This window comes from Canis aureus, chromosome 27 (assembly GCF_053574225.1).
Source record: "Canis aureus isolate CA01 chromosome 27, VMU_Caureus_v.1.0, whole genome shotgun sequence".
In the NCBI taxonomy this organism is placed as follows: domain Eukaryota; kingdom Metazoa; phylum Chordata; class Mammalia; order Carnivora; family Canidae; genus Canis; species Canis aureus.
This window is the reverse complement of record NC_135637.1, coordinates 15,099,572-15,119,515: the sequence shown is the minus strand read 5'-3', so window position 1 is coordinate 15,119,515 and position 19,944 is coordinate 15,099,572.

Here is a 19,944-nt window from a genome sequence, read left to right as displayed (position 1 = left end):
TCAGCTCTATTTCTCTTCCATCTACAGCTGGAGGTGGAGGAATTATTGTGGGGGGGGGGCACCAAGATGCTTTGTGCAGCTGTGGTTGCCTTGAATTCCTTATGGGGAAAGAAAATGAGGGGGCAGTGGAGGGAAGAAAGAGGGAAGGTGGAAGAGAGAGATGGTCAATCCAGAAACTTCCCTGAACGTCTAGATTTATTTTGCAAAAGAGGACTTTAATAATCCAAGCCCGGCAACCTCAGCTGAGAAAGTCGAGTGCCACCTCATTCGGCACCTCAGTGACATTTGGAATTTAGAAGCCTGTCCTTTCCAGCCTGATGATGTCACCAGATCCAGACGATGGAATTTCCACATACCCCCCACCCCCAGCCCCCCACCCAAATAACATTATGAAGGACGCTGGGGAACTCACAATTTTTAACATTTATTATATAATTGTTATGATTATTACCACTCTAATTTATTTCCCTACTTAAAAATGTTCTGGCAACTGTAATTCATTTTAGGCCAATCCTCACAAACCAGGAGACCCTGGGTTATTTACAGAGAGAGAGAGAGAGCATTTGGCCAGGTGCGCGAGTCTCAGATTTCCTCGAAATTGCTGTACAGCCTCACTCAATAGAGAAATAAGCAAAGAACAGTGTGTGTATTATATCAATATTATGATAATGTGCACGGAACGCAGATCATAAGTGATTAATTCATTCGTTTTCCAAGTTTATCCCCGGGGCTTTCCATCCCAGCTAGCCCGTGAGTGAACGCACGCACACGCATAATCCCATCTTCCTAGGGCTCCGTGGAAAAACACTTCGATGCAAACAAGGGTCGAGAAATTGGGTAGAGACAGCGGAAAAAGCAGCTTGTGCACTGTAGACTCAGTCTTGTCTCTCACCTGCATGGGGGGCAGGGTGAGAAAGAGGAGAGATGCAGGAGGCATGGAGCCAATAAAAATGGCCAAATCCATTATGTAGTATTTCACTGGTATTTTACTATGACGCACATGAAAAGCTCTTATGGGGGGGGGGGTTGCATCTGAAGTTAAATGGAGTATTTGGTCTGAAAAGCCTCTGAATAGACAAAGAAGTCGGACTCCGTCATGGACAGTTAAAATACCAGTAGGTGTGTATTTTTGTATGAATCGAGCGATTGAATGCTTCATGTTCAGTAAATGTGCTGCCCTGTTATAATGATGATAATGTTAAGGCGAGTGCACTGAGCATCCTCTGGGGGAGGATGTGGTTGGGTCTGGAGACTTCTGGTTGTCCTAGCTGGTTGGGGTGGAGGGACGCTACTGGTGTCTAGGGGGTGGGGAAGACCAGGGAGGCTGCTAAGCATCCTACAAGGCACCGGACAGCTCCCCACAGCAAGGAATTATCCAGCCAGGATGTCACTAGTGCCAAGGTGGGGAAACAGTTTCTTACGGGCTTTGCAGGCCTCAACTCATGTAATATTGGCAACAATTCTTCAGGCTAATGTATTATTGTGTACTCTGTTTAGGGATGGGGAAATGAGGTTTTTGGAGATTCAAAGGACTGTGCAAGGTCACCCAAGGGCTTGGTAGAGCTGGGATGCGAACTCAGATCTCTGGGATGTGGAGCGTCCTTACCTCCGGCCATGGGACAGACCACCTCTCTGCAGACGGCCCTCACCACACCGAAGCACAGTGTGTTTACACATGTAGTATCTGCACTGAGCAAATTCTGGAAGGCTGTACACCAATCTATCAGTGCTTATCTCCAGGGTCAGACGAGAGGACGGGAGACCTGATTTTTTGCTTTATTCAGCCATGGTGTGTCTGTATCAATCCTATGATCAGAACAAAACCATGACTTTTAAAGATAATATGCATGAAGTCTGTGTAGCAATGTGGGAAAGAATTTAGGGTTTGGTAAATAAAAGAAACAGAATAACAAAGTGCATCTCCTGTGGCCTCTCTTGGCTTGGCGGGAACGCGAGCTGCCGGTGTAAGGCTGTCCACCTGGTGGAGGAGATGCTGGAGCTGGCACTGCCTCTCTGATGTGAGCAGGGAAGGAGTGCTTTTCCTCTCGGGTCCACACTATCTGTTAAATTGTTTTACTGTATTCTCATATGGAGTTTTTATTTTTTTTTTACACAAAATATGCTTACAATAATATTATAAAATGCCCGTGTCTTCATTTTAACACATTTAATTTCTTTTAATATAAAAGAATGTATACATTTCTGATGGGTCTTTGTAGCTTTTTATAGATTCTCAAAGAGCTGCAATGACCTCCCAAATAATTGTTGCAACCAGCATATATTCAGCACTTACTTTGTTCCATGAATTACGCTGAACGTTCATAGACATTATCTCACCTACCGTCTCAACAACAGGATGAGGGCCATACCATTTCTATCCTGTTTGACAGATAAGAGACAGAGCCTCAGAGAGGTTAAGTTATTTCTCGAAAGACCCATAGCAACAGAGTTAGAATTCGAACCCAGATCCTTCTGATTCTTAGAGCTTTAATCATGCACCTCATAAAAAGAGTTATAAGAAGCATGGGATTCAGTTATTCTTTAGAGCTCTTCCAATTGTGATATTATTCTTTTCAATAGGGTTTTAGGAACACATGGAATCGAACATGCTGTACCACACAAGTACTCTCGCACTGATGAGGTAGGGACCATCAGTGTGTGCTCATCAGAAAAAGATGCAAATCTTATCTCTTTCCTGCTGGAAACTGGCCAGGGAAACAATCTCAGGGAATCTCTAAGGTGCTCGCCTGGGAGTGGCGGGGGTAAGAGAGGAAGGCAGCTTCCATCAGGTTAGAATAAGGTGAAGAAAGAACTCAAAGAGTCAACAGCAGAGACAAGCAGTTGGAATGGTTATGGATATTTTAAAGCTGCTCTAAAAACACTAACGAAACACAAGGCAGGCTCAAAGTGTGGACCTGTCAATCAAGGTCAGGATGGTAAATAGTGTGTTCTCCATTGGCGAGACTCCTAATTAACCACAAGCCACCATCTCCTAAATTTGGACTGTGTCTTCCATGGTGGCTCCTTGAAGGGTGAAGGAGGGTGTTAAATATGTCGGTGCGGTGAGAGTGGATAGTGGTGAAACCTTCAGTGGGTTATTACCTGGAAAACCATGACCAGCTCTGGTTATCCCAAGGCAAGGCAACCCTAAGGCAAGCAATAAGGCGACTGGATTTAGACATAGTGCCGGGATTAATACTTCACTCCCACATATTTGGCAGGCAGGGGGGGCACCAAAACAACTCAGTAATCAAGATAAATTAGTAGTTTAACGTCGTATTTTTAAAAACTCAAAATTAATGGAAAATAATCTATGACTTTCTATTTTATTTAAATTGCAAATAAAAGCAAGACCTGACAGGTCCAGGATTAAGGAGAGGAGAACTAAGGACAGGCCCAGACCCTGTTTTTATTTAAAATCATTGCTGAAGAATTTCAAAAGAAATCCCAGCAATTGTGCTATTTCATCCTCACATACTTCCGTGGGCAACTCCAAATAACATGGACATTTTTCTCAGATAACTTTGATGCTATTATCACATTAACAAATTTTGTTAAGATTTTATTTTTTTAAGTAATCACTACACCCACCGTGGGGCTTGTACTCACAACCCCGAGACCAAGATTCATGTGCTCTGCCGATTGTGCCAGCCAGGTGCTTCACGTTAATAAATTGAACAAAAATTCTTTGCTATCACCTAATACAAAGTTTAGAATCACATTTTCCTGATTATCTTAAAACAAAGTCTTTTGTAGTTGTTTTGTTCTGATGAGGGTCCAAACAAAGTGCACATTTTACACTTGGTTGATATAGTCCTTAGATATCTTTTCATCTACAGGACCCTCCACTCTTTTCATGGCATTGACTTGCTGCAGTAATAGTCATAGGCAAGGTCCCACATTCTGGATTTGTCTGTTTTTTTCTTTTTTTTCCTGTGTGTCATTTAGCTTCATTTATTTTTTCTATTGATTTCCTGCTTTACATTTCATTGATTATTTTTTTTTAAATTTTATTTATTTATTTATGATAGTCACAGAGAGAGAGAGAGAGAGGCAGAGACATAGGCAGGGGGAGAAGCTGGCTCCATGCACTGGGAGCCCGATGTGGGATTCGATCCCGGGTCTCCAGGATTGCGCCCTGGGCCAAAGGCAGGCGCCAAACCGCTGCGCCACCCAGGGATCCCCATTTCATTGATTATTGCTTTAAGTTCTATTGTTTCTTTTGTTCTAATGATTTGGGATTTATTTTCCTCTTCTTTTTCTAGTTTCCTAAGGTGGAAGCTTGGATTATGGATATCGTCTTTCTTCTGTTTAAGGCACGCATTCAACGCTACAAATTTCCCTCTGAGCCCTGCTTTTGCTGCATCATGCGCATTTTGATAAGTTGTGTGTCAATTTTCATTTAGTTGAAATATTTCTTAATTCCTCTGGAGACTTCTTTGACTCATGTATTATTTAGAAATGTTGTTTAATAGATTCTCAGATTAATCTATTAATGTGCTATCTAGAATGTTTTATTTAATCTCCAAGTGTTCGGGGATTTTTCCAGCTATCTTTCTATTATTAATTCCATTGTGGTGTAAGAGCATAGGTTGTATGGCTTCTATTCTTTCACATATGTGATAGTGTGTTTTATGGCCCAGAATGTAGTCTGTCCTGGTGAAGGCTCCATGTGAGCTTGAGAAGAACGTGTATTTCACTGTTATTGGATAAAGTAGTCTACGGATGTCAATTATATCCAGTTGGTTGGTGTTCCTGAGTTCAGGTATGTCCTTAAAGATTTTCTGCCTGCTGGATCTGATCAAGGGGTACTGAATTCTCCAACTATAGTAGTGGATTTGCAGTGCTATCATTATCTATCATTATTTGCTCTACATATTTTGAGTCTCTGTTGTTAGATGCATATGCATTGAGGATTGTTATGTCTTTTTGGAGAATTGACCCCTTTATCATTATGTAATGCCCCTGCGGTGTTATTTAATTTGTTCTCCAATCCCTTACATTTCTAGTGAATACCAGTGAGCTCTAGAGACTTGTACCGGACATTGCCTGGGCCCCATGCCTGTTCTCTTGCCCGTATCACATTAGTATGAGCTGGCAGTGCTGGCATTTCTGTGCTTGGAGGCTCTCTTTGCTACCAGAGTCCACTGACCAGAAGTGCTGGAGGTTCAAGGCCCCCACCTTCAAGAATAGCCTATAACCAATGACTTACAGGAACTGCTACGTAAACACTCCAGCTGCGCCATCCCTTTGGTGGGATGACTCTGAGGGGGCATAGCTTACACTGGCTTCCAGAGTTCCAGAGCTGAGGCAAGCTCTAACTGTCCACTGTGGTAACTTGCTTGGTAGCTCAGCCTTACTGGCTGCCTCGTCTTCCCTGCTTCACTTTTGTACTCCACTACCAGCACTTCCTGGGGATGCCTCCAAAATACGTTACATGCATTTGAATTCTCATCTTAGGGCAGCGTTAGGGGGAACCCAAACTAAAATGAGGCTTTCGTAGACTTAGATTCAACCTCTTCATTAGAATCCTTCACAGGCGCCTTATAATGTCTGGTTGTCCAACTTCTAGTTGAATGCTAAGATGGATCAGGGAATTCACATGATGATAGCCTGGTCCCTCCATTTCAAGTTTCCTTGTCAGCCTTTCATCTGATGATTTTATCCACAAGACAACATTGCCTGAACCCACATCACTTATTTTTAATGTTTTAGAGACAAGGAAAATGAGAAACTGACAATACCATTGGAGCCCCTGGGTCAAGCCATGCCCGGAACCATTGCTATTTCTGGACTTGCCAGTTTCATGAAATAATAAATTCCTTTTGGCTAAGTCAATTGGAGCTCAATTTCTGTCACTTGAAACTGCATACATCCTTGACCAATACAAAAATCACCAAATATTCCTGAGGGTACTACATTTCAAATGTGCTCATAAACCAATGTATCTACTATAGACACCAAACTTGCACAACCATCTTCCCTTGTTACTGTCTTCTGCCCTGAGATGTCTCCACCATTGCCACTGTGAAAGGGACTCCTGGAAAGGTGGCCACTGCCAACATAATCTTCTCTCCTCTTTCCCAAAGCCACACGGTGAAGGAGCAAAGGTGGAGAGGGTGGTCCCCACCATGCCATATTTGGTTACCTAGGCCCACAAGCAATGCTGCTTGATCCCAGAATAACTCACTTTCCTATGGTAACTCCTTCCATCATTCTACCCTCCCATCCCATTCCTTGCAAGCAACTTTCTTTTTTTTTTTTAAGATTTTATTTATTTATTCATGAGAGACACAGAGAGAGCAGCAGAGACATAGGCAGAGAGAGCAGCAGGCTCCCTGCAGGGAACCCAATGTGAGACTCGATCCCAGGATCTTGGGATCACACCCTGAGCCAAAGGCAGACACTCAACCACTGAGCCACTCAGGTGTCCCTACAAGCAACTTCCAAACACATATGTCTCTTCTCAAAATCATGCTGTCCTACAGGACAATGTGACAGCTCAGGACCGACCCATCTCCTTCATAAAATGATTACATCTCTATTAGCACAGAGATCAGCAACCTCAAAAGTACAGCTCCAACCCAATCACATTTGACAATATGTATTTTCTCACCCATTTTGGTGATTTCCCTCAAAAGCCAAAGCTGAAGCACAATTTCCATTTCTAAAAATTGAAAACTTCTTATGACTTTTAAAATAATTTTCCCCATGGGCAATTTTCAAACTATTTAACAACAGATACAGCACGGACATCAATGAACCCAGATTCTGGTCACACAAAGATACAATAGAATTGGCATGTGCCAAGTGTGATATTCAGTTCTGGTTCTTCTGTCTTCCACCTCTGATTTTTTTTAATTCTAGGGTCCAGTTGCATGTAAGGTACCTGCTGTCATATGTGAAACACCCAAGACACTCTCAAATGATGACCCATTTTCCATTCCCCTAATAAGGCAGCCAGAGATTGGTGTCTCTGCCCCAGTACTTTCTACCTCTGTATGGTTGCCACTTCCACTTCATGAAAGCAACCGAGGACATTGCACACACAGGAAAGCTGTCACCAGTTCAGACTCAATGAGAGGTAAACACCTCCAAGCCTCGCTTCTCTGCTCCTCTGGCAGCTGAATGTATGTGAGCTTCTGTTTATTGAGAGAAGTTAAATGGAACATAGAGAAGAAGAGGAAACTTTGGTTTGGGTTTAAACTTCAATTTTCAAACTAGTTGGGAGCAGGTGTTGTGGCAGACCAACTTCAAAGGGAATGTTGCCCCTGAGGCAATGAAGAGCCAGGTATGTGGAGGGGAGGCATCTGGGGTCCTGATGTGCCACGGTGGACCCTAGAATCCTGGAAGCCCTGGGACAATGACAGAAATACATCATGCTCTGGCAAACCTTCTCATCAAGTGATCTCTGGGCTACTCCCTTCCTGAAGAGGTGCTGGACAGAGGTCCAGAGGACTCAAAAACCTGTCTGAACGGTGCCTTAGTGACAGTCACAGCTTTCGGAACCCAAGTGTCTACTCTGGAGCAGGCATCTGGCATAATTCATTCACATAGACTCATTCATTGACCCCCTCATGGCAATCCTACAAGGTAGACAAAACTATTCTCTTCACTTTCTAGGTGAATAAGCTGATGCTCAGCAAGAAGTGAAGTACCTGCCAAGGCCATGTAGCTGGGAAGAAGTAGAGCTCATGTCAAACTCCCTGTTGAGTTTGCCCAATCCCTGTATTCTCCTGCCTGCCAGCCTAAATCAGCTTCCCTACTCTAGGGATAAATTAGGAAGACTTCAGCACAAGTAACAAAGCCCAAACTGGTGCCAATAGTGAAGGCATTATTTTACCCAATGAGGAGTTCAAGGTAGAATGGGTTTCAGGGCTGGTTGATTCAGCAGTGCTCCAAAGCCTTTGGGGACTCAGATTCTTTCTTTTCTTGGTCACCCTCAGCGTGTAGACCTTGCCCCCCAACAACTGACTCTTTTGTGTTCCCAAGTTCTTTAGTTATTTAGATATGATGTGTCCAGAGGAAAAAATGGTGTTGGGGGCGGGGCATCTTTCTCTATAATCATTTCTTAGAAGCAAGGAAACTTCTCAAGAAGTTTCTCTTTTGTGGTTCCTTGACTGGGTTCAATGGGGTAATTCTCACTTGGGGCCTCTCATGACATTGCAGTCAGATGACCATTGGGGCTGCAGTCCTTTGAATGTCACCTGCCTTTAGTGCCCAAGATGGCTTCTCATCTAGAGCTTCAGCTGGGATTGGGGAAATGATGGAGGACAGCCAGGCAGCTCTCTCTCTCTCCACACAGCTTCTCCATGTGGTTCATTTGGGCTTCCCCACAGCATGGTGGTCTCCAGGCAATCAGAATTCATGCAGCAGCTGGCTTCCCCCAAAACAAAAGACGTAGTTGGAAGCTACAAGGCTGCTTATGACCTAGCCCCTGAAGTCACACAACAGCACTGTCACTGTATCCTCTGAGTCAAAATTAAGTCCCAGAGCCAGCCCAGATTCAACGGGAGGAGACAACACAAGGGCAAGAAATCAGACTGGGAGGTCTGGTTTATTGGTGGAGAGGCCATTTTGGAAACTAGCCGCCTTCCTCCCAGAAAACTTCTGTTTAATATGTCAATGACCAGAATTGTATCACAGATACCCTCTTTAACCAATCACTGGCAAGGACAATGGATTTAGTAGGATTGATCGTCACATTCAGGGATGTACCATGATAAGCAGTCAACATGATTGTATTTAGAAAAGTCAACAGGGCAGACTGACCCTTGCTTACCCCACATTTTTGTGAATTCATTGTGGTTGGTTCTCAAAACGATCCCTTCCCCCAAAGTCCAAATCCCTCCTTATATCCCCCAAAACAAACCAGAAAATCAAGAGCTGAAGGTTTATTCCACTTCTAGACCTTGCCAATCCCCCACCATAAAGCACATGAAGGTTTGGGCAAAGTTCCTGCAGATGTTTTGTTAAAATGTAACTTGTCCACTAAGTGGCATGGGCCAGTTTACTGTCAAGAACGATTTAATAATCTATTCAGCTTCTGGATGCCTCTGAAGCTCTCCTGTGTCTACAGTCACCTCTGTGTGAACCATACAACAGGTAAGTGAGAGGAGCAGAGAGGTAGCCTGGGGTACAGAATCAGAAGACCTATTATTAACCAGGTGACTAAGTGGCTCTATCAGCCTCAGATTCTTCACCTATAAATGATAATGATAATGGCAATAAAATGGAGTCATTGGAAACTTTGAATGAGATACTACCCAGAAAAAAATACACAATGATATGTAAGTGGACGCTACTCTTACGAGAGAAGACAGATAGTCTAATGGTCCGGGCGGGGGGTGGGGTGGGGGGAGTAGAATCAGAAGCCCAGATCCTCACTGTGTGTGTTCTTGGGGAAATGACACCATCTCGCTCATTCTCAATTTCCTTATCTGTAAAAGGAGGGGGTGGTGGTAATGCCTGCCTATCTGTCTCACAGAATGGGGAGGGGGGAGTTCAATTGAGATAAGAGATGTGAAAGAGATTTGCTCAAATGCTCCATTGATGGAAGTTGTTGCGGAAGAGGAAGTATAAGAGAGAAGCAGATTTGTTTTTAAAAGTGCACAGGATGGGGTCACCGTAGATGTCTTAGGCTGAGTCCCCAGGCACAGAGCCTGAGACAAGACTTTGAGGGCAGGGGTGCCTGAGTAGCTTAGTGGTTAAGCGTCTGCCTTTGGCTCAAGTCATGATCCTGGGGTCCCGGGATTGAGTCCCATGTCAGGCTCCGCACGGGGAGCCTGCTTCTCCCTCCCTATGTCTCTGTCTCTCTCTCCATGTCTCTCATGAATAAATAAATAAAATCTTTATAAAAAATAAAAAGACTTTGAGGGCAAGTAGTTGACTTGGGAGGTGATCCCAGGGAAAACTGCAAGGAGGTGAACAGAGAGTGGTGTGGAGGGGAGGAAGTCAGCACAGGTTATGGAATCAAGTGGGTTACTCCTATGGCCCCCGGGGATTTGTGGGATTCAGTGTAGACAATACTCTGCAGAGTAACCTACCCTGGAGGCAATTCCAGTTTGCCTCTGAGCAAGCAGAGTAGGCTCTAGTGCAAAAGAAGTTCTTCAGCCATGAATTTCAGGTGCTGGCACTTCCAAGCTCAACCATCATGCTGAAAATGAACATGGGAACACATATGAGCAGTGCCTCAGTAACTAGATGACCACAGTTACCTCTTAGACCTAACCTACTGACAAGACAGGATAGAGAATGTAGCCATGGTCAGTTCCAAGGGTTGTCTACTGCCCAAGGGGTGTTATCCTATTTGATCCTCATAATAAACTGTGAAGTTACACAAGACAATGTGCAGAGACTGTTTTGCCCACGGTCTGCCATGGGGTAAGCATTTGAATGTAATTAGACGTTCTTCTTGGCATCATTATCACTCGAAAGGAAGGAGCTCTCACCACAAAAGGAACCCCAGAATCTCTACTTCTTGGTTGTGGAGGACCTTTGAGAGGCCTCATTCAACATCTGAGCTTCTTCATCCTTAAAAGGGGATCCCAGTTCCATCCACATTGAAGCGAATGGTGGGTATTCATCATTTCTAATGGCTGAGTAATATTCCTTTGTATATATACATGTACACACCACATCTTGATCCATTCATCTTTGAGTGAAGTAAGTAGTTGGAGAAGGACAATCATTACATGGTTCACTCATAAGGGGAATATAAAAAATAGTGAAAGGATTAGGGGATGATAGAAAAATAGTGAAAGGATTAGGGGATGAGTGGGAAAAATCAGAGAGGGTGACAAAACATGAGAGACTCCTAACTCTGGGAAATGAACAAGGGGTAGTAGAAGGGGAGGCGGGCAGGGGGGTGGGGTGACTGGGTGACAGGCACTGAGGGGGGCACTTGACAGGATGAGCACTGGGTGATATATGTTGGAAAATCGAACTCCAATAAAAAATATACATAAAAAAAGAAAGGGGATCCCAACTGCTTCTCCCCTCTCTCCCTTTTCTCACTGAGCAATCATCCTGAGTGCTGGGCATTTGGGGTTCCCAGGCAACCATAAGGACCCAGGGCAACCATAAACTTCAGAAGTGCATCTCCAACCTGGTACAGGGCCCCCCCTCTCTCTTCTCAAATCTTGGCTTTCGTGCATCTGGAAGTCCTTCTCATCCCACCCAAATACCCATAAACCTCTTTTTATTAGTCTTTTCCCCTGTCTCTCCCCCGCCCCCAGTCATTTTACAGTGACGACTTCAGAGGTATTTAATACACATATAAAGGAATCTATTCCATTGAGAGTGAGGAAGGGAAAATCATTTTCTTCCTTCCTTTCTTTCCTTTTTTTTATATCTACAAAAGAACTCTCTCTATGTGCATTTCAGAAGCATCAGAAAATATGAACAAACAAAAGTGAAAAAAATGTAAAAGCAACAGCAGACCAAGGTACCCAGAGAAAGCCAACTCTACATGTCTTTTTAAACATAGTTTTATGCAAATTCACAGGTATTCTTTGACTATATATACTTTCCATTCTTTTTTGAGAGAGAGAACAAGCATGTGTGCTTGAGGGTGGGTAGGGGGATGGGGTGGGAGCAGAGGGGGAGAGAATCTTAAGCAGGCTTCACTTCTTAAGGGGCTCAATCTCACTACCCTGAGATCATGACCTGAGCTGAAATCAAGAGTCTGACAACCGACTGAACCACCCAGAAGCCCTATATTTTCAATGGGAAAACATTCACATAGTTCCCATTTCCATAGCTACAAAAGAATAGAGAGTGAAAATTCGGCCTCTGACACCTGCAGCTCCATTCCCCAGCCCAGAGCAATTTTTCTTCACTTCCTTAAACTTTGTTTTCCTATTTTACACACATTCACACATACTAGACCCACCGTTATGAGTCTTTGCTTTTTCTTTAGCAACATATGTCACACAGTTCCCTTTTTTGTCCTTTTAATGGCTGTATAGTATTCCACCATAGGGGTTAAGCCACGATGTAACCAGATCCCCACAGTTGGCTATTTAAAATGCTTCCAAGTTTATGTTATCCTAAACAATGCTGCAGTGACTGCCTTGTCGATACATCCTTGCATAAATTTGTAAGTATATCTGGATGTGAAATTGCTGGGTCAGAGTTCACATGCATTTGTTACTTTGCTAGAACATTTAAATATTTTGAAGAAAAGACAAACTATTTTGTAACCTGTTTGTCTTCCATTCACAATACTTATGTGTGTGCGTGAGAGAGAGAGAGAGAGAGAGGGAGAGCGAGGGAGAGGGAGAGGGAAAGTGAGTGAATGAATGATTATCATTGTTCATTTAACCCATCTAACCCATTGTTCATTTAACCCATTTAACCCAGTTTGGGAATGGTTACCCTGCTTCCACCTTTACAGAATTAAAAGTCATCACAGAATTAAAACTGCTCTGTGGCGAGCGAGAAAGCCATTTTCATTCATGAGCCTCAATTTGAAATAATAGAACCATGACTCAGAATGCCACTGCAGCAGATATCGAGGAGACCAAAAAGGAGGAGAAAATTTCAGGTAGAAAACCTTCAGTTTCTGTTTTTGTTTATTTTGTTTTTGTTTTTGTTTTTGTTTATTTTTAAGTTAAGAAAGTATAATAGTTGCTTTCTGGTTAATTTTTTTCTCCCATAAGGACTCCATGTTTTAACTCCTACCTTAATAATAAACTATTTATAAATTACATTCCTTGCTTTAAAAATAAACACCACTTCTCCAGAAATTGAGATAAATAAAACGTCATCTATTTATCAAATTGAACTCTTCATGCCTAATAACCCATGGCCTAGCTAAAGGAATTGTTATCTAACAGCCGGGTCAAAAGTGCAAGAGTCCAGACTTATTAATTCTAAGCCAAGCCAGGCCATTGATTAGGTCTGTTGAAGGAAGAGTGGGAGGGAGTGGCCTGCGGACACTTCAGTTTTCTGGGTCTTCTCCCCTCGAAGATGATACCATTGTCTCTAGCCTCGGCCTGTGTGTTTAACAATGTTTGTGTAGTGCTCAGATAAAAGGCGCAGGGTGAGACTTAAGTGGTTGTTAAAATTGTCAGCCCCAAAGTCATCAGAATTCCGATTGATAACCCACACTTACAGTGAGAGGAGACTTTGTTTTTTTTTTTTTTTTTTTTTTTTTTTTTTTTTTTTTTTTTAGGGAGGCTGATTTTCCTTTTTTAATGACTGGGAAAACACTCCAAGTCCACTTGCACTTTGGGACATTTTAATCGCCAGCATCCTAGATTTTATTAATTTATTGTTCTTGATTTATTATTATTATTATTATTATTATTATTATTATTATTATTATTACTTTTGCTCTAAGAACTGAGCCTCTGAGCTAGCAGAAGGGGCTCAGAGACAGCCTGAACTGGAAGGTCAAGATAGGTAGCATTCAGGAACATGGGGTCTCAGAGTGATGGATAATCATGGAAACTGAGGCCCTAGGAGGGGACTGCCTTGCCGGGGCTCATGAGTTGGGGTCAGCTCTGGAATCAGGACCTGACTTCTTCACTCTTGGCCCCTTGTTCTTTCCCTAAAAGGTTCCTTGACTGCTCTGTGGAACTCTTGCTGGACCACTCTTGGGGGCCCCTTTAGCAGATGGACTAACCGAGGAAGAGATGACCCCACAAAAATTCAAGGCAAGCGTCCAGAATGCCCACTCTCTGTTCTACATCATCTCTGCTCCTCAGGAACCTTGGCATCTATTTCCATATTCTACTAGACCAAAAGCCGATCTAAGGTTTATAGCTGTCTAGCTACATAGGAGAATAGTTTGGGGCTATGGCTGGGAGGTGGCCTGAGTCCCACAACACAGCTGCAGGTTGTGAGAGTGATGAGGCGGGATGCGGTCCTGTCATCACTGCTTCTCTGCTCTGTGGCCACGGGACACGAATCACCCCATGCCTCATCTATAAAATGGCGATAATGATGATGCTTCCCTTACCCAGCTGTGAGAACAAAATTAAACAATCCATGTCCAGTTAACTTATATGGGTTAAATAAAAAATGTTAAAAATCTATGCTTAGCACAGTGCTTGGCTCCCGAGAGGCCCTCACTAAATGATGCCCAGTTTTGCTATTGTTGCTATGGTTGTCATTGTGGATGAAAGGTGCATGCCTTTGGGAAAGTCACTTCACCTCCCCATTCCCCTCCTGCAACAGACCCCCCCCCCCAAAAATGGGTCTACTACCTCCTTGAAGGGATTATTTCAGGAAGAAATGAGATAATACACCCACACTTCTCCACAGGGTGCCTGACACATAATAAATCTGAAATAAATGGTAAGTGTAATATTTACATAGGATATTTACCTGTAATAAACACAAAATAAGTGGTGGGAATAATATTGACTTTGTGTAACTTGTTTCTTTGCCTTATGCTTCACAATCTTCTAGAAGTGAGCCGCAGTGACACCTGCAGCAGCGTTCTAATTGTGGGGAGCATAGGAGTGACCCGGGATGAGCGTTAAAATCACAGATGCTACAGATCAGAGATTTGGATCCATAAGTTTGGGATGGGACCCGGGAAATCACTGGTTGTGACCCATCCACCAAGTGATAGGGAAGCAGGTGATCCCAGACACGCCCTTGGAGTGATGTCGCAAGAAAGGCGTGACCAGCGGCACAAAGGCAAAGGATAGTAAGGAACTAAAGGATTAGGATGCGCCCACATCGAGTGGTGATGGGTCGGTGGCCGCCACCTTCCAGGAGCCGCGGGGGAACCATCCACACAGAACCCACGAGGCTGCCAGGCTGCCATTCTGGTTGCTGGGCCAATGGGCTCGGTTTCCAGCTGCGAAAACATCCCCTTCGCCCTTCTCCCAGATGCAAGCACGCAGGTTTCTGCAGCCGGTGGTACCAACATCTTCTTCTGGGGGTTTCCTTTGAGGACTTCGGCCAGAGAGGGCAATAATTAACTTCCTTTAAAATGGCTCAGTGCCTAGAACCTCTGTCCCCTTTGTAATGGGACCTCTGCCCCCCCCCACCCCATTGCCTGTAGGTTTCAGTGGCCCCACTGTCAAAGGTTTCAAAGACCATTTGGAATTACTTAGCCTTGGGGTCACTGGGCCTCTCTCCAGCCTCCTGAGATGTCCGACTTTGCTATTTTCCTGTTTCAGCTTCACTGGGTTTGTTCATTCATAATAGCAACCAAATGTCCCCCAGGCCTCCTTGCGACGAGCCTCTCGAGGTTAACTTGGGCCCCTCAGAATAACTTCTTCCTGCAAGCCCACCTAATAGACTTTGCCAGACTTTGCCCCTTTGCCAGTCCTTGCTGGGTCCTCTCAGCCAGCTCATCATCCAAGTACAACTCCCAGCAGAGCGCACCCTCCTCCTCTTCCTGCTGTGGCCCCACTCATGTGAGTGGGGTATAATTGGTTTAGGAACCCCCAGAATCCAGAACCTAGGCTGCTAGGGTGAAGAAAGCTCCAGGGAAGCCCTCACTTGCCCATCAGGTGCCCCTTAATTTTTTTTTTATAAGTGGAAGTTTGCACCTCTTGATCCCATCACCGGTTTTGCCCACCCTGCACTCTCCACCCCTCTGAGAGCCACTGATCTGTTCTCTGTATTTATGAGCTTTGTTTTGTTTTGTTCATTCATTTTGGTTTCAGATTCCACATGCAAGTAAAACCATATACACATCATCTTCTTAATGTGTATGTAATTTGCACCTGCAGATGCCCACACATACAGAAGGTGAAATCATAAAGATATGTACTACCTTAAATCTGTTTTTCTCAGGGATTCTGGGTGGCTCAGTGGTTGAGCATCTGCCTTCAGCTCAGGTCCTGATCCAGGTCCAATCCCAGGGTCCTGGGATTGAGTCCCACATCACGCTCCCCACAGGGAGCCTACTTCTTCCCTGCCTGTTTCTCTGCCTCTCTGTGTGTCTTTCATGAATAAATAAATAGAATATTTTTAAAAATCTATTTTTCTCACTTAAAATTGGATCTTTAGTGACTACATAGTATTCTATCTACAGAGAAAACATGATTTTTACCAATCTCCTATTTTGGCATATCTAAATTCTGAACTATTTTGGTTGTGACCCAGTTCACTGCTATGCACATATTTACAGATAGTTGTCCACACTTCTGGTTATTTCTTTAGAAAACTTTGTAGAAGTGTAACAGCCATGCATGCAATTTTCACATAAACTGCAAGCTGCCCAAGCGCCTCCATTTAGGCTGTTTCAATTTACAGTCCCTCTAGTATTGTAAAAGAGACCCACTGTTTTAGTTGAGATCAGCTCCCCAAAGCCCCTGAATTGGAAGGCTCCCCAGAAACTTGGCGTGCATTTCTCATTATGATTCTCCCTCCCAGAAAAAGGGAGGTCAGAGGAGAGAGGGAAAGAAGGAGTGAGAAAGGAGATGGCTGTAGGGGGAGGAGAGGATGACAGGTAGGTGAGGGCAGAAAGACAGGAAAGGAAGAGGAAGGATGGAAGGAAGGAGGGAGAGAAAGTCACACAGGAGGAGAGAGAGAGAGAGAGAGAGAGAGAGAAAGAGAGAGAGAGGCAGTGGGAAACACAAGAGGACCAAGAGGAAGGGGACATCACAATTTTGCTAGAGAGCTAGAAACCATGGGACAGGGGCACCTGGGTGGCTCAGTGGTTGAGCGTCTGCCTTTGGCTCAGGCCGTGATCCCAGGGTCCCAGGATCGAGTCCCACATCGGGCTCCCCACAGGGAGCCTGCTTCTCCCTCTGCCTGTGTCTCTGCCTCTCTGTGTCTCTCATGAATAAATAAAATCTTAAAAAAAAAAAAAAGGAAAAGGAAAGCCCTGGGGCAGGTAGGCAAAAGCGGGGCTCATCACTACTCTAAACCAGGGACAAGATAGTGTGAGCCTAGCAATTCTACAGCAGGTGTTACCCTTCGCCCTGTGTTCTGGCCTCTCCAGCTTCTCGGAACAGATTCCCCAGCACTGGCCCTTCCGCCTGCCTGTCCCCCCAGTGGGACTGCCCGGAGGAGGGCACCTGGAGCTTCCAGGGTTTGTCAAGAAGACGCTCCGTGTTTACAGACCAAGTGAATGAGGACGTAAACACCATTTGGGAAGATAACTGCATGAGTGATTTGAGCCAAACCGGCAGACAAGGGGAATTTAGAAAAAGTAGGTGGTGACCACAGTGCGGCTGGTGGGGAGGAATGGAAGGAGCCCGCTGATGGCTTCAAGTTGCCTGCAGCCGGCAGGGGGGGTGGGGGTGTCACAGGGAAGGCCAGCCCCGAAATAGGAAATAGGCAAGCCTGTCCCCAGCTCCAGCCACCCGGAGCTCTGAGGGCGCTCAGCCCCCCGCCCTGAAAGCCTGCCCTCCACCCAAAGCAGAGAGCGGATGTGGCTCTGCCCTGTCTCCCAGAGACCATTTAAGGCCTTGAAAATCTCCTGCTCTGAAATGGAAGTCCAGTGACACCCCCGTGCCAAGAGCGGATGAGCATGTTTTGTTCCTGGGACATCTGCTATCTGCCACTGGAATGTCAGAGATGTCTGAGCCTTCCAGATCCTCACTCCTGCCTCTGCGCTTCCCCCTCCCGCCCTCCTTCTCCCTCCTGCCCTCCCTCCTGCCCTTTCTGTCCCCTGCAGCCTTAGTGACCCTGAGCGGAACTTGACCCCGCACTTTTCCCCAGGAAACCAGCCCCACCAGTGTCCTTTTCCGTTTGATTGTTTGTTTGTTTGTTTGGCACATTCTCCTTTTCTGCAAGGTGATTAGTGATTGAAAGCCGGGTACTTGAGGAACGCCTTGGCAAGTTAGCCGAATACTAAAAATGCCGAGTGAAGCGCAGTTTCTCCAGTGAGGTCCATTTGCAATTTAAAAGGATATAGAATATAAAAAGATATCCAAAACACAAACTTGGGGCCCGCAGAAGGGAACTGGGGGGTGGGGAGGTGGGGACCAGAGGCGTGTGGGTCAGGAGTCCTTGCACCTTGTACTCAGTTTTTTTGATCATGTGCATTTATTTTTTTAAAAATCTTTGATTAAATAATTAACTTGCTACTACTACTACTACTCTTATTATTATTAATATAAATGGCTGGTGGATCCAGTTCAAATCCTGCTGTATCTACTAGCTGTGAGGGTCTGGGTTCCTGACCTCAGTAGTTCTTGGCTGTGAAATGGGGCGATTGTATGGCCGGCCTGGTAAGAGTTGTGGCAAAGAACAGATGAACCAGCAGGGCGCTTGGGTGGCTCAGTGGGTTAAGCATCCACCTCAGCTTGTGTCCTGATTCTGGGGTCCTGGGGTGGAGCCTAAGCAAGGCTCAGCAGAGGAGTCAGCTTCTCCCTCTCCCGCTGCCCTTCCCCCACCCGCTCGTGTGTGTGTGTGTGTGTGTGTGTGTGTGTGTGTGTGTGTGTGTGTTCTCTCTCTCTCTCTCTCTCAAATAAATAATAAAAAAAATCTTAAAAAAAAAAAAAAGAGGAGTTCGTGTGTAGAACCCTTAGCATCGAGCCCGGTACTTGTAGTCAATAAATGTCCACCATCACCATCACCATCATCATTATCCTCAGTGTTAGTGTCTGCGGCTGCTAATTCTGCCCCCAAAGAACCTGGTTGATTGTTTGTTTGTTTCCTGAAAGCCAGGAAGCCTCTGTGATATCACCCACTGGCTGCTCTTTGAAGTAGGGCTGCGTGCTCCACCCGGGAGGGAGAGAGCCATGTGTTAGGGTCCTGAAGCATATAGATCTTCCCCCGCAGATCATTAGGCTCACGTTTGTCACATTTATTTTAAGGAAACTGGTAGGCAGAGGGTGGGTGAGGTTAATTGCTCTGTGGATCCTGGGCGGCCCTGCTCTCCAGATGGGGGGAGGCTCAACAAAGCTTGGAGTGACCCCAGAGGCCTGGCCAGGGCCCCAGCCCCTAGGCCCAACCGAGCAGAAATAAGACCCAGCCTGGAAAGGGGTGGCCGGGATCTAAGCTTTCACCCCTGGGACACCGGGCGGGCAGGAAACCTGAATGGTTTGGTCGCACGCAGTTCTTACCAAGGCCTGGGAAAGCGCTAGGAGTCGGCTGGACTCCGGAGGAGCCGCGCTCCCAGGGCCAGGCAAGGGCCATTCGGTTTGGAATTCTTTTCCGGCCTGAATCATTTCAGAGGGTCGGGAAGAAAGGGCATGGAGCCTTTTGGGGTCTGACCGCTCGCCATTTAGAGGGCAGACGGCTCCCCAAGACAGACCAGTGATGGCATCTTTTCCCTTCCATTGCCAAGGTTCAGACTTCCCACTTTATAACACACCTACTGTGTGCCTGGCCATTGGGGGCTGCCCTTCCCATAGCCGTGGGGCCCTGGGACATCGCCTCTCCAAGCCTCCGTCTGCAAAACGAGGAAAATAACAGTTCGCACCTCACAGACCTTTTTTGAAGAATTAAAGCGCATAAGCACTCGATCCATGCTAGCCGCTCTATGATGAGGATGAGGATGAATTTTTCAGACTAAGTGAGGACCAAGATTAGTTTTCTCCCGAGAATCTCTTCGTATCTCTTAAGCCCTCCATTTTCCGAAAAAGAAAACAAAACGACCCATTAAGCAGTATGCCTCAGCCCTTCCAGAAAATAATCAGGAACACACAGCAGCCCCGGATAAATTGGTAGAAAACTCGTGGTGGATAGAGACGGGCAGCGTGTCTACTCAATGCTGATTTTCTGACCACCAAAATATTCCTTTTTCACGGACCTGCTGGAGTTCTGTGGATCAACAACTCTGGCCCGGGCACTCAGGCACTCATCGCCCCCACCCCGGCAAAGCTCCCCAGGCCCGGAGAAGGTGTGACTTCAGACATAATGGTAAGGATGGGGGGGCGGGGGCGGAATGCAGGCCTGTGTGTGAGGTGATTGTAACCAGAAACACCTCGGCAGGCATCTCGCTGCTGTCCTGAGCGCTGCTGGCAGGCAGCCGGGCCCAGAGCCGGGAGCCGGCCGGAGGTGCCCTGGCTCGCCGCTGAC